Source organism: Pantherophis guttatus, chromosome 5 (genome assembly GCF_059756535.1).
Source record: "Pantherophis guttatus breed Tessera chromosome 5, ASM5975653v1, whole genome shotgun sequence".
Lineage (NCBI taxonomy): Eukaryota > Metazoa > Chordata > Lepidosauria > Squamata > Colubridae > Pantherophis > Pantherophis guttatus.
The window spans coordinates 15,667,756-15,683,888 of record NC_142067.1 but is presented as its reverse complement, the minus strand read 5'-3'; the positions used below and the strand labels follow the sequence as shown (position 1 = coordinate 15,683,888).

The following is a 16,133-nucleotide window of genomic DNA, read 5'->3' as shown; positions in this document are numbered from 1 at the left end:
GCACCCTGCCAAATGCCTTTCTTGGCAAAGCCCCATGAAGTTCAGAAACAAGAGATGCCAACTGGACATAGATTTAGCAACATTGCTTTCCTACAAAGAGCCCAAGAGCCTTTGCTGCTCTTTTAAGCCTTATGGGAGGGGCCAATCATCTCCTGGCCTTACTCCTGAGTCGTCCCTTTTGTTTTACCTGCTCTTGCCTTCTGGCAGCTCTGCGTATGTGTGCACTAGGAACAGGCTCCTCCTGTTCCTCTGCATCTCTGCTGTCCGACTCTGGAGGCTCTGGAGTCCGCACATCATTCTCAGATGGCCCTGGCCCCATCTCTGCCTCCGATGCAGAGCCCTCGTTTGGGCCTTCCCCAGACTCCAGAACTGGCCCATTGTCCTCCCCAGCCTCCTCACTGTCCAACTCAGCTGCCAGCTCTGCAGGTTGCTGGTGGACCACAACAAAAAGTTGAGCTTTTGGCCCCGAAATGGGAGCTTCTAGAAAAGTTCTTTTTTTTTTTTTTTTTGCTGTAGTGCCTTACCAATTTAAATCTGATTGGCATTTAGGTCAACCCTACTGTTTTCCATTTCTGCTCTGTTTGTTCCAAGATGCAATTTCAATGGCTTTGTAGCATCCCTTCATCTCCATGTAATCATTTAAAAAAAATTAAATGCAAAGTCTTGTGATAAAGCCAGCCATTATTATTAAATTTTGAGCACTGTGCTTGCTACTAATAAGATTACTTAATGTAGTGATTACAGAACTTTGAAGCCGGAAAACTCCTCCCCTCCCGCCTTCAGTACATCCTTTAAATTTTACAGCCATCTGACCTTTTGGAAAAGTAAAAGAGCATGGTAATGTGCTCCATTTAAATACCGAGCTAATATAATTAAACTTCTTATGAAACCTTGATGTTTGGTTGGTTAAATAACAATGAAAAAGATTGGATTTCCAGTCACTGCACAATCTATAAATCAGAAAACAATTATAAAATGGCCATCAAATCATACAAAACAAAATGCTGGTATTCTAGTAAGACACTTGTTAAATCTATCAAGCCGGAAGTATAATTCATGGAAAGGATGGCTAATGGCAGTAATAATGCCTTCATAAACTAGGATCATATTTCTTTCATTGTATAAATAAATCATTGAAGTTATTTTCCTGGTGACTTCATGTGTCCATCCATCAATACATTTTCCTTACCGTTGGCTTCCTCTAGTATATTTCTTCATGTTTCACACTAACTTAGAACTATGATATTTTCAATCTCTTACTATTGTAACTCTTGTGTAACTGGTTTGGCTTTATTTCATTATTATTGGCCATGGTTATGTTGAAATTAATTTAATTTTTGTATTTGTGGAATTGTCCTACAATGAGTTGTCCCACAATGAGTTGGCTGTTGTTCTATTTTGAAAGAACAGGCAGGGAGACTGAGGCAACGGTTAACAGGAACGGTTTATTAACGTATTAACAGCAACAGCAAAATGTCAGAACCAACTCAAACCTCTTTCTCTCACAGCCGCTATTTATATACCGGCTGGTAAAAAGCAGCAGCCAATGGCATCTCTTTTAATTGTCCCGCCGGCTGAGCTGTCAAGTCTCAGCCAATCGGGAGTGCTTCCTTGTTGCCGGGTAGTGAAACGTCGCGTCTGTAACACTCCTTCCCCCTTGGATGGCACAAACGTAATCCTTAAGGAAATACGGACGACTGCGCATTCGTCCTGACCGACGGAGTTCGCTGTCCTGGGACAGGGCTAGTTCCGGACTCTCAGAGAACGTCTCTGCAGGTTGCGCTAGCCCCTGAGCCATTGGAACTACCGGCGACTGAGCGGATGCAGTAACAGGAGGCTCAGAGGTCGGAAGAGACACTGGTTCATCAGGAAAACAGGATGGCCGAGGCACTATTATTGGTGAAGCATCGTGGGCCTTATCGTCCCATGGAGGTGGGGGCGAGGTCGTCTCTGGCGGATGGTCCATGGTCGGATCCGCATCTTCCGGGGTCTGGTTGGAAAAACGACCCCTTAATTGATCTATATGGCGCCGCCAGGCTCGTCCATCCTCGAGCTCGACTCTGTAAGAACATGGTCCTGTTATTAGAATGATGCGTCCAGGCAGCCACGGAGGGTCGCCCCCATAGTTTCTGGCATACACACAATCGCCAACCCCGAAAGACCGGGGGCGGCTAGATGAATCTACGGGGGCCTCAGGCGTGAAGCATGGGTGTAGCCTGTCCAAGGTGGTCCGTAAACGCCTGCCCATAAGGAGTTCAGCAGGGCTTCGATTGGTCAGCGGGCAAGGGGTAGAGTGTTGCGCCAAGAGATATTGCGCCACCTTTTCCTGCCAGTCCCCTGGGCCAAAACGGGCTAGGGCATCCTTGGCCGAGCGGACGGCCCTTTCAGCCCGGCCATTACTGGACGGATGATAAGGTGCCACCAAGGCATGGCGGATGCCCAACCCCGCAAGGAACAATTGAAACGTGGCCGAGGTGAATTGGGGCCCGTTGTCCGATACCACCACATCGGGTAAGCCGTGGGTGGCAAATAAATTGCGGAGGACCTTAATCACAGCGTCTGAAGTGGTTGATGCCATGCGAGCTATCTCCACCCACTTAGAGTACGCATCAACCACAATCAATAAGTTCTGTCCCATGAAAGGTCCAGCCAGGTCTATGTGGAGCCGGGACCAGGGGGACCTGGGCGTTTCCCACTCCCTAGGCGTGGCAGCAGGGGGCACAGGTCGGGACTGCTGGCATCGCTGACACCTGGCTACCCATTCAGAAATGGCCTGGTCCATTTTTGGCCACCAAACATAACTGCGGCCCAATGCCTTCATTCTATCGGTGCCTGGATGGCTCTCGTGCAAACGCTGTAAAACAGGCCTACGTAGTGTGGGGGGAATCACCACCCTGCTACCCCACAATAAACATCCCCAGGAGATGGAAAGTTCATGCTGACGGGTGGTAAAAGGTCGGAATTCCCCTGGGACCGGGCCCAGTGGCCACCCCCGACGAACCCAATCCAGGACCTGTACTAGAGTAGGGTCTTTAGCTGACAGTTTGGCAACGTCTGATGCTGTTACTAAATCAGGGAAATCATCGATTAACAAGACGGAGCGGTCAGGAGCAGGGTCATCAACAGCTATGGTAAGAGGACAGCGACTGAGACCGTCAGCATTCCCCAGATGAGCCCCTGGGCGATAGACCAGCTGGTAATTGTAGGCCGCCAGAAAAACTGACCACCGAGTCATGCGGGGGGACATAATTTGTGGGGTCTGTTTATCGCCTGCCAACAAACCCAAGAGAGGCTTGTGGTCAGTGACTAATTGAAAAAAACGACCATAGACGTAATCGTGAAACCGCTTTACCGCGGCCACGAGCGCCAACGCCTCTTTATCCAATTGCCCATAATTCCTCTCAGCAGAGGACAAGGTTCTGGAGTAATAGGCAACTGGAGCCTCGGTTCCATTTGGCAATACGTGGCTCAATACAGCACCAATGCCGTATGGAGAGGCATCGCAAACTAATGTGAGGGGGAGGTTGTCATTGTACTGTATTAGCACAGCATTAGATGTGAGTAGGTTTTTTACAGCCGTGAAGGCTGTGGCATGGGGTTGTTCCCAAACCCAGGGAGCCTTACTGTCCAACAAGCGATGAAGGGGTTCTGCCACAGAGGCCTTATGTGGAAGGAAGATGCTGTAAAAATTAAGCAGGCCCAAGAAAGCCTGTAACTCCGCTTTGCACGTGGGAGTCGGGGCCTTCTTAATGGCCTCAACCTTTGAAGGAGTAGGGTGGATGCCAGACCCATCCACAAGGAACCCTAAAAATTCAACTTGTGGCACTCCAAATTTGCATTTGGCCTTCTTGAGTTTCAGGCCATTTTGTTGGAATCTAATTAGCACCTGACGGGTGCGTTCTAGGAGATCTAGTTTGTTGTTGGCAGAAATTAAAACGTCATCAAAATAAGGGATGACACCGGGGATTCCCTGTAATAATCGCTCCATAAGGCTTTGAAAAATGCCGGGTGCAACACAGACCCCAAACTGCAGGCGGCGACACTTAAAAGCGCCCCTATGGGTAACAATAGTCTGAGCGGTAGCCGTGGCGTCATCAACAGGAAGCTGCTGATATGCCTGGGTCATATCTAATTTAGCGAAGATGGTACCATGACCCAAAGAATGTAGTAAATGTTGGACTACTGGGACTGGATAAGGGTGTGCCTGCAAAGCACGGTTGAGGGTGCACTTAAAGTCACCGCATATGCGGATAGACCCGTCCTGCTTAGTGGGAATGACAATGGGGGTCTCCCATTTGGAATAATCGGTGGGTTCAAGTATTCCCTGGGCCAATAGTTTGTCTAATTCCGCATCCACCTTGGGGCGGAGGGCAAAAGGCACCCGTCGGGGCTTGAGTCTTATGGGTGCCACCTGAGGGTCAAGGTTAAGGGAGATGGGGGTACCCTTATAGTTACCCAGAGAGCCATCGAAGACCTCAGCAAACTCGGAGGTTAGGGCCTCGAAACCATCAGCGACGGTGGTGTGGACGCCCGAGACGGTGAGCCCCAACGCCTCGAACCAGTCTAACCCTAACAAACTGGGAAGGCTACCCTTAACAACAAGAACTGGGAGGGACCCTGAGAAATCTCCTTTCTCAACTAGGAAATTGCCACAACCCAAAATGGGAATACTATTCCCCTGGTAATCATGGAGCCTGGTGTTGCAAGGCTGTAGCTGCTCAGGTGAGATGGTCGGCACCAGCTTCTTTAGTGTCTGCCAGGCGAGTATGGATTTGGAGGACCCGGTGTCCACTTCCATTCTGCACGGCCTTCCTTCAACCTGGACAGTCAGGAAGATCTTCTTGTGCTGTCCCGAAGACGCATGGCTGACAGACACGGAGGGGATTGTTCTGTCCCGGGAGATGGCAAAACAATAGTCCTTTGAGGGGGGAAACCCCTTCCTGCCGAGTCTGCCGTTAGCTGGAGCGCTCGTGGTAGCGTCCTGAGGAACAGAACGGCAGACCTTGGCCAGGTGCCCTCTCTTCCCGCAGCGTCGGCAGACAGCATTTTTAAAACGACAAAAAGCGCGGGGATGTTCTTCCCCACAGCCGAGGCAGGGCGCAGAAGTCAGTCTCTTATTCGGTGGCCTCTTGTTACCCCCAGCTGCTTTAAGGCGGTTCACCTCGTCTTCGTCATCAGAAAGGTTGTCGGGGCAAGCATCCCCGATGTGAATAGCGGCACAGCGGGTGGCTGGTAGGGCGGTTGGAAGTCTACGCATCTCTGCCGCCGACCTGTCCGACATTTCAAAAGCACGAGCTTCGTCTACAGCCGACTGCAAGGTGATATCAGTTTTGGCTAAGAGGCGGCGCTGCAGCCGCAAGTCGTGCACCCCGCAGACCAATTGTTCGAGGAGGGAGTCGTCAAGGTTCTCGAATTCACAATTAATTGCTTCCTCCCGGAGGGCAGCAAGGTATGTGTTAAGGGATTCCCCCTCCTTCTGCAATCTCTGACGGAACAGGAACCGGCGGGCAATTCGAGAGGGGGCGGGTGCGTAGTGGCCCTTCAGTTTCGCCAGCAAGGTGGGCCAGGGAACCGTGGACACAGAGAGGGGAGCTACTAGAGCCCTGGCCGTAGCAAAGATTTGAGGCCCACAAGCATTTAAGAAGTGGGCTCGCTTCCTGTCATTAGAAAAGTCAGTATAATCATTGGCTTGTAGGAAGCACTCAAAACGCTCGATGTAAGCGTCCCATGTCTCTGAAGCTGGCACAAAAGGAGCGAATGTTGCCGGGTTAGCCATCGTGAGAGAAGAAAACTGTCACGAAAAATTTTTTTTTTTTTTTTCCTCAGAATCAGGAAATATCTACCTTCCACAGTGGGAACTGAGTTCAGGATACGCGATGCCGTTGCTCAGTGAGAGTATCCCATCCTCGTCGCCAATGTTCTATTTTGAAAGAACAGGCAGGGAGACTGAGGCAACGGTTAACAGGAACGGTTTATTAACGTATTAACAGCAACAGCAAAATGTCAGAACCAACTCAAACCTCTTTCTCTCACAGCCGCTATTTATATACCGGCTGGTAAAAAGCAGCAGCCAATGGCATCTCTTTTAATTGTCCCGCCGGCTGAGCTGTCAAGTCTCAGCCAATCGGGAGCGCTTCCTTGTTGCCGGGTAGTGAAACGTCGCGTCTGTAACAGCTGTGGCAAGTTGTCTTATGGCGAGTTGGCCACAGCAAGCTGTCCCATTCTGTATCCAGGTACTAATGATTATAATTGTAAGTTCCTAGAATCATTTGGTCAGGTTGGGTGGCTATAGAAATTGAATGGATGGATAGATGAATAAATGAAACTTGATTCTACTTACCTTCTGAGCCTAGACAAGATGTCAGCATCTCCTAAGGTCTTTAATATATGCATTCCTCTATATTTCCCCCCTTCCCATGCCATTACTCAGCTAAACAACTAATTCCCACAATATTGTCAAACTATTTAGTAAGGCTGTATTACTATTCTTCTTCTCATCATTCATATTACCTATCTCCTTTTCTAGAATAGAATAGAATAGAATAGAATAGAATAGAATAGAATAGAATAGAATAGAATAGAATAGAATAGAATAGAATAGAATAGAATAGAATAGAATAGAATAGAATAGAATTTTTATTGGCCAAGTGTGATTGGATACACAAAGAATTTGTCTTGATGCATACGCTCTCAGTGTACATAAAAGAAAAGATACAATCGTCAAGAATCATAAGGTACAACACTTAATGATAGTCATACAGAACAAATAAGCAATCAAATCATATTAGGAAACAGTCAATATAAATCTTAAGGATACCAGCAACAAGGTTACAGTCTTACAGTCATAAGTGGGAGGAGATGGGTGGTAGGAACAATGAGAAGATTAATAGTAGTGCAGACTTAGTGAATAGTTTGACAGTGTTGAGGGAATTATTTCTTTAGCAGAGTGATGGCATTTGGGAAAAAAACTGTTCTTGTTCTAGTTATTCTTGTGTGCAGTGCTCTATAGTGTTGTTTTGAGGGTAGGAGTTGAAACAGTTTATGTCCAGGATGCGAGGGGTCTGTAAATATTTTCACAGCCCTCTTTTTGACTCGTGCAGTATACAGGTCCTCAATGGAAAGCAGGTTAGTAGCCATTGTTTTTTCTGCAGTTCTAATTATCCTCTGAAGTCTGTGTCTGTCTTGTTGGGTTGCAGAACCAAACCTACTGATGACTATAACTTTGTTTCTTGTATCTTTATGATGTATACTGTTTTATTTAGTTTCCTGGTATGATTTATGTTGATTGCTTATTTAATATCTTACAACTGTCACTAAGCGTTGTATCTTATGATTTATGATAAATGTATTTTTATGATGATTATAATCATGATTTATCACTTATAGCTTTTATGTACACTGAGAGTTTATGCACTGAAGACAAATTCCTTGTGTGTCCAATCGCACTTGGCCAATGAAGAATTCCATTCTATTCTATATGAAAGCCTTTCAGAAAATCATGTTTTTGGTTGTGGTGGTGGCGGGGCTAATGATATACCTAGTTGAAGCAGACTAAATCTAGTTAAAATCCAAAGATCAAGAAAATAAGACAGATTTCTTAATAGTGCCAAAGTACAATTAGAACACGATCCGACTTTAGAAAGGATGTTAAACTCCTTTCTTCAAGTCCTCTGGTGAATTTCACAGGAAGGCAATGTTTAATGTCAGTGGAGGTCCATCTTTTTTTCATTAAATAATGAAAGCTTGTGAACCTCATGCATTCCTAAGCGAAAAGAATCAACACTTAAGCAAAGCTCTGCTGGATCAGATAAAATAACTATATCTCATTCAAAAAGACAGAGTAGCTATTCAGAAGGATCCTAGTAATTATTTTGCTTCCTGGATACTGATATCAAGAATGGTTTCCTTGCCTCTGACCGGGGAAGCAGTATATACCCATAACAATGAAAATCACTGATAATCTTATTCTGCATCAATGTATCCCTTTCTAAAAATCTGCTACCTGGCCTTAGATGAGGTATTACGCTTGATGTTAAGTAAGAAATCCATTTCCCAGGTGAGGGAGGCAGAGTCAAGATAATTGAAAATCCAGGACAATTGAAAAACAGAAATTGAAGCATACGGCAAATTGACAGAAGAACTAAAGAGCCGTGGTGGTGCAGTGGTTAGAGTGCAGTACTGCAGACTACTTCTGCTGACTGCTGATTGCCAGCAGTTTGGCAGTTCAAATCCCACCAGCTCAAGGTTGACTCAGCCTTCCATCCTTCCGAGGTGGGTACAATGAGGAGCCAGATTGTTGGGGGCAATAGGCTGATTCTGTAAACCGCTTAGAGAGGGCTGTAAAAGCACTAGGAAGCAGTATATAAGTCTAAGTGCCATTGCTATTGCTAAATAGTTTTGAATGGAGCCAAAATAAAGGCTATCTGACATATTGTTGAAAATGATGGGAGCTTGGAAGAGCCATACTTATGGGAACAGCTGGCATCAGCACTGGCAAATTCTGAGTTGGCAATGGATATATCCAGAGCCATTTCCCTTAACGCCTGTACAAAAATATGTGGATATATGCTGATTGAAATTACCAGTAAATTTGGCACTAGTTGACCTCACTGGTTTGTTTGTTTTTAGCTCTTAGTCCTAAAACAAATTAGACAAAGAAAACAAATCAGATTTTGACCTCAGTTGATAATCATATGGATATACAGTAGCGGCCAAAATTGTGGAAACCTTTTGGGAAAAGAGTATTTTCTAAAACTAGCTAATAACACCAGTTTTGTTTTGTTTTAGGGAGTAGTACCATAAAATTATATATCAATGGAAAGATAATTTAATCAAGAATGTAATGCAATAACTTTTATGAAGTATTTGCTATTAGAATAGCAGTTACAGTATAAAGAAGAGAAGTGAAACACATAGAAAAAACGAGATATACAAAAATTATCACCATAGAAAAAATGCGATATACAAAAATTATCACCATGTCAGTTAATAGTTAGTTGGGTAACTTTTAGCATGAATTAGAGCCTTACAATGTCTTCCCATGGAATGAACCAAGTCTTTTAGTTCTGCAGCTGTTATAATGTGAAACCAAGATCGAATGATTGCTTCTAATAACTGGGTTTTATTGCTGGGTCGCTTCTGACTAACAAGTTTCTTTAGTGGGCTCCATAGATTTTCAATAAGGTCTGGGCTATTCCCAGGCCATTCCAGCAGTGGAAGATGATTATCTTGAAACTCAAAAAAAAAAAAATGGTGTTATTAGCCATCAAACCTACAAAATACACTTTTCCCAAAAGGTTTCCACAATTTTGGTCACTACTGTATATGAAATGTAATTCTATACCTGGAATTATTAAACATTATACTGCCTACCTTGTTTTTTCAGGTTAGGTATGTCCCATTTGTCTTAGTGATGTTTGTTTAGCTTTCTTGAAAACTCTTTGCCTTTTAGCTAAGCAGCAGTTTCCAGGTCTACCTCAAATGTTACTTCAGTGAAAATTTAATAATAATTTAGTAACCATTTATGGATATACAGAATAGCTTCTTCTCCTGCTGAGAGAAATATTCCCAGTTTTAGCCTTTGTTATAACAAAAAATCCTTTGTTATATTTGTTATAACAATAATCCTTTAAAATAACATTTGTTTCAACTCCTCAGGAAATTTCAGAGCTTCAATGCTTGAGGCAGAATTCAGAAGTCGCTTAAATCTTTGAATCTTAGACTTAACTGCATAGATCTAAGCATTAATTCTGAGATAACCTTTCAGTTTACTGTATCCAGGTGTTCTAAATTGACGAGAAACACGTTTTATGTAAATTGAAGGAAAAATATTTTGAACGCTATCCTTGTCAGTGTTGGGTAAGGTTTTGTTGCCAACATTAATGCCAAACGTGTACAGGTAGTTCTCAACTTATGACCACAATTGAGGCCAAAACGTATGTTGCTAAGTGAGAAATGTGTTAAAATGAGTTTTGCCCCAGTGTACGACTTTTCTTGCCATATTTGTTAAGTGAACCACTGCAGTTGTTAAGTGAGTAACATGGTTGTTAAGTGAATCTGGCTTCCCTGTTAACTTTGTATGTCAGAAGGTTAGAATAGAATAGAATAGAATAGAATAGAATAGAATAGAATAGAATAGAATAGAATAGAATAGAACAGGGTAGGGTAGGGTAGGGTAGGTAGAATAGAATAGAATAGAATAGAATAGAATAGAATAGAATAGAATAGAATAGAATAGAATAACAGAGTTGGAAGGGATTTTGGAGGTCTTCTAGTCCAACCCCCTGCTTAGGCATGAAACCCTACACCACTTCAGACAAATAGGGGATTGTGTGGGATCGCAAAAGGGGATTGCGTGACTCTGGGACACCGGCACTGTCATAAATATGAACCAACTGTCAAGTCTCTGAATGTAAATCACGTGACCATGGGGATGCTGCAATGGTCGTAAGTGTGAAAAATGGTCATAAATCACTTTTTTCAGTTGTAACTGTTGTAACTTTAAACAGTCACTAAATGAACATGAGGACTACCTGTACTTAAAAAGAAACTAAGATGCTTTCTTCAGGAGGCAACTGGACTTTCTTGTTTTTTCTTTGAAGATGTTTCACTTCTCATCCAAGAAGCTTCTTCAGCTCTGATAGGATGGTGGGGAATGGAAGGATTTATATCCCTTGCAGACAGCTGGTCATTTGCATCCTTTTAGGGGGTGATTGAAGCATTTGGAGGTTTATCTGTGTCCTCAGGGTCACCTGAGTAGTGCTGATGGTTCCTGTAGTCTGCATTTTTTTTCTCTGGAAATCCCTTCATACTCCCAAACCATTTAAAGGGTATTCATCCCAAATTGGATAGCTAAAAGTCTATAGGGATTTTTAGTCATCCAGGTCATGGTTGTCCCAAAGGTGCTTTTTTCAGGAGGCAACTGGATTTTCCTGTTTTTTCTTTGAAGACATTTCGCTTCTTATCCAAGAAGCTTCTTCAGCTCTGATTGGATGGTAGGGAATCCTCAGGTGACCCTGAGGATACAGATAAACCTCCAAGTGCTTCAATGACCCTCTAAAAGAATGCAAATGACCAGCAAGGTCATTATATTCTGCAAGGAATATAAATCCTTCCATTCCCCACCATCCAGTTGGAGGTGAAGAAGCTTCTTGGATGAGAAGTGAAACATCTTCAAAAAAAAAAAAAAACCCACAAGAAAGTCCAGGTGCCTATCGAAAAAGCACCTTTGGGACAACCATGACGTGGATGACTGAGAATCTCTATAGACTTTAAGCATGTACACATTCAAAGCAGACAAGATTGATTCCAGCCCTTATTTCTTGCACAAATAATATAAAACGCAGTAGCTAAAGCAATACAATAGCCAAGAGCTAGGCTTCTCATGCCTAGAGTTAAGCATGATGCAACCCCAATTAACACCGATGAGATCAGAGATAATAATTGTTCTTGCATGGTTGTTAAAATGCTCCTCCAAGGAGCACTTCGATGATGACATTAGTCTATGAAAAACTGTGTGTCAAATAAAGATACAGTGATGAGCCCAACTTAACAAACACTAGCCTATTAGAACCTATCATACACTATACTAACATTTTAAGCAGCGCTATCTCTTTTCTTAGATATTGGTCTATATTTGCACTCTTCATAAAGTGAGCTAATGTAAATATTAGGGAGAATTAGGATTCCTGGCTCATTCATAGTCCCATCATTCATTTGCATACCTTGTTTCCTTGTTTGTTTGCCTTCTTGACGATAACTATCAGGGATGGGAAAATGAGCGTTTTTATTCTTTATTTATTTAACCATTGAGTTTTTGCTTAACTGTTTCAGGGTATAACAGTTGCTATGGTACCCTTTGGGCCTTGTGAAGGAACCTTACAATGCCACCAGAAGAATGACACACTAGCAAATGAAAGAAAATAGCCCAAGGAAAAACATCTGAACTAAGAAGAGATAGAATTGATTGAAAGAGGAAGATTAAGAAAGGGCAGTTCTAAAATAAATTTAATACATCTTCATTAAATGATGCTGAAGGGGTGAACTGATAAAAAAAAAGAAAAAAAAGAAGAAGGACAGAATTATCCAGAAGGCATCAACACAATGTGGCTTGCATTGATGTTGGGCTGCTGGTTTTAAGATAGATTAAACAATACACATAAATTTTAGACACTGATAGATGATGTCTGTACAAGTATTATCACTGGAAGCAAAGAATGAGATATGGAGAAGGGAAAAAATGGGTAGGTAGGAAAGCTGATGTATGTATCTGTGCGTATAATAAACACACAGAGATATATTGCACAAGAATTTATAACATTTAGGGCAGATTGTATTCATAACACTCATTATCACTTTAGGGGAAGATCTGTTTCAAGTTTTAAGCATTAAAAATTCTAGCTTCTTCCACCAACACTTAGGTATTTTATTGTCTACACATTTATTTCCTTTTGTTTAAAATACAGATCTCCTTAACACCTCCCTCCCCATTATGTGCCTAGTCCCTGAATATCCCTGGGGTATTCAGAGACTGTGGAGATATTTTATATGTGGTTTGAATTGAAGGACATCTTGGAATATCGCCCAAGCACTGATCAGCACTTGACAGTTTCTAAGATCTAGCATTCGGTAGCCCTCAAAATCAACATGTAGCAATGTCAACGACAGACAGTGGCAGACATACCATAACAATTTTGTTGTGGTCTGATAGCCAACGTGCAGAAGGATGCAATAGATTTTAGCATGATGTTTTTCCTTCCTTTGCAGACTAATCTTCATGGCTTCCTCTAAAAGTGGAAATTTGTACCTCCCTAAGATATAGGGACACAGTGGCTCAGTGGCTAAGTCACTGAGCTTGTCGATCGAAATGTCGGCAGTTCAGCGGTTCAAATCCCTAGTGCCGCATAATGGGGAGAGCTCCCGTTACTTGTCCCAGCTTCTGCCAACCTAGCAGTTCGAAAGCATGTAAAAAATGCAAGTAGAAAAATAGGGACCACCTTTGGTGGGAAGGTCACAGCGTTCTGTGCATCTTTGGCGTTGAGTCATGCCAGCCACATGACCACGGAGACTTCTTCAGACAGTGCTGGCTGTTCGGCTTTGAAATGGAGATGAGCACCACCCACTAGAGTTGGGAACGACTAGCACATATGTGTGAGGAGAACCTTTACCTTTACCCTAAAGACATTGTTGTACGAATTACAACAGCTGGTTAATGGTGAGAATGGTTTGCAGTTGGAAATGAACAACATCTTGGAGGGGCATCCCCTACTGAATCAGACCTGTGGGCATCAAGCTCAATAGGACTGATTCTGATTGAAAAGATGTTCCCTGGAATTTTAGAAAGACACTTCCTCCAGTCCTATCTCAGTGCAAAGCAGATGTTCTCATAACATCTGAATAAAGACCTTATTATTATACCAACAGCTTGAGGTCTCTTCACAATTCTCCTAAGCTTCAGTGCAAGGCAATTTATGTTCCTTCTGTACTGGCACACAGAACAGGACCAGGCAGCTGGATCCAAGAGATCCTTTTAAATTACTCACAAATTCCCTAACTGGATACTACCACCTTGCACAGGCATGGAGCTTTAGATGGAACCAAGTTGGAGGCACAAAATTATAGAAGTGAACTAGATTTTTATTTTCATCACAGAAAGAGTTATGCTGAGAACTCTAAAGCAGCTGTATCCTCTGAGCCACAACCAGCCACTGTGGTTGTGGCTCAGCCACTGAGCCAGCCACTGAGAGGAGGGGAGGGGAGGAAATGAGAGGAGGGGAGGAGAGAGGAGGGGAGGGGAGGAGGGGAGGGGAGGGGAGGGGAGGGGAAGGGAAGGGAAGAGAAGAGAAGGGAGGGGAGGAGTGGAGTGGAGTGGAGAGGAGAGGAGGGGAGGAGAGGGGAGGAGAGGAAAGGAGAGGAGAGGAGGAAAGGAGAGGAGAGGAGAGGAGAGGAGAGGAGAGGAGAGGAGAGGAGAGGAGAGGAGAGGAGAAGTCACGCTATGTACTCCAGCATTCTATTTTTGCCTTGGTCAGGCAGATACCTCTGAGAAGCAGCATAGTTGCTGGACTCCTATTAGAATCAGTACTTAAACATCATGACAGATACCTGTTGATCTCTCTGCTCTAGTGCAGCAGGCATCTCTATACAATTTTGCACAATGTGGACAAGTGCCAGGATAGAATAATGTTTAAAAACATGGCCAAGGTATTATGAGACTGTCAAAGGAATGACCTGCAATATATCAGAGTGACAATATGTGGGAAGCAATGTATGACATGTAGATGATTGGTGCTTCCAAAATCTGGCTGCTCAAAACAGTTCTTTATTCTCAGGAAGGACACGTCTCAGCACACTGATAAGCCCTTGCAAGTCTGGAAAATGCTCAAAGGCGCTACATGCTTGAGACACAATAAATAGCTCAGGATTCAAAATAGGCACAAAGCTGAAAGACATGATTTTCAGTGTGCTTTCCAGTCCAGCAATTCTGTAGTGAGATGATGGCTATCTTGCAAAACCAATGCATATAGCCCTCCTACTTACTGCAAGCGCATGGAATTGCTCCTCCTCATAATACAGAGATTAGTTCAGTCCTTTTTGGCAAATAACTCTCATCTCTCTGCATTGGATTAATGGAACAGGTGAAATGAAAGAGGACAGGTTCTGAACTCGAGCAAAAGATGAATTATGGTCCCGGACTATTCTGTAATATATTGTAGGTTAGGAATCTAAGCGAAGCGATGCTCTGTAAGATAACCTCATGCTACTCAGCTTGGCCTTTGTGTCACTGGCAATCCTAGTGGAATATAGAAAGCAGCAGTCAGACCTCTCTATATTTTGCTTCTTGTTATATCATTGTCTCCAATGGTGGGTTTCAAAATTTTTTACTACGGGTATGGCTTGGTGGGTGTGGCATGGCTTGGTGGGCATGGCAGGGGAAGGATACTGTAAAATGTCCATTCCCACTCCACTCCAGGGGAAGGATACTGTAAAATGTCCATTCCCACTCCACTCCAGGGGAAGGATACTGTAAAATGTCCATTCCCACCCCATTCCAGGGGAAGGTTATTGCAAAATCCCCATTTCCTCCTGGGAAATCAGCTGGGACTCGGGAGGCAGAGAATAGATGGGGGAAGGGCCAGTCAGAGATAGTATTTACTGGTTCTCTGAACTACTCAAAATTTCTGTTACCGGTTCTCCAGAACTGGTCAGAAACTGCTGAAACCCACCTCTGATTCCCTCTATTCTTACACAATAGTGTCCAAAGCAGATACATGATTTAGTCCTATCTAGATCTGAGCATGGGTCCATCCTTTGAGATCTTAAGATTACATGTGCCTCTCAGAAAACCTGGATGTAGATTCTGGAGATCTCTAAAAGTTAGTTGGGCATTATACTTTTAGAGTAGAGGCAGATATTAAATATAAGGAGTCTGTGTGTAATTTACTCCGCTAGTCGTTGCCTATTATGGATGGTGGTGTTCATCTCCATTTCATCTCCATTGAGCCAGCACTGTTCAAAGACATTTCCTCAGTCATGTGGCCAAGATGATGTCATGGAGCACTGTTGCCTCCCACCATAGTGGTACCAATTTATCTACTCACATTTTGCATGCTTTTGAACTGTTAGGTTGACAGAGCTGGGGTGAGGATGGGAACTCACCCCATCGCATGGTGCTTAAGTCTCAAAGCCGGGGTGTCATATTTCCAGCCAAGAAGCCCAGTGCCTTAACTGCTGAGCCACCACACCACCCCAGACATTAAATATAGAACTAGAGAATGATTAGATCGATTATATTAGCTTTTGTCTTGGTTTCATCTTCCTTCCCCTCTTCTTTTTGTAGTTCAGTTCCTTGCATGCCCTAAAAAAAAGAGGTGTAATCCTTGAATTTAAGACAATTGTAAAACCATTAATTACTCTGTTAGGTCAAAGGCTAGACAGTGATCTTAATGAAGCAGGCTTTTAAAATGGGATTTTTGTCATCTAATCCAAGCATTTCTTTTTCCTGCACTGCAAAATATCTTCTTTTTCCCAGGGCTCTCACATTCATTAAGAGAAATGTTGAATTGCTTCTCAAAAAGAAGCTCTCTGAAATGCAAAATTACTATCCATGTCATGTATTTTTTTTTTTACTGAAAACA

At 43.3% G+C, this 16,133-nt stretch overlaps 1 protein-coding gene across 8 annotated transcripts in view; it reads right to left on the bottom strand.

Annotated features, from left to right (window-relative positions):
• Positions 1–16,133, bottom strand: part of CNTN5 (contactin 5) — an 827,378-nt gene that overhangs the window by 505,575 nt on the left and 305,670 nt on the right. The window lies entirely within an intron of this gene.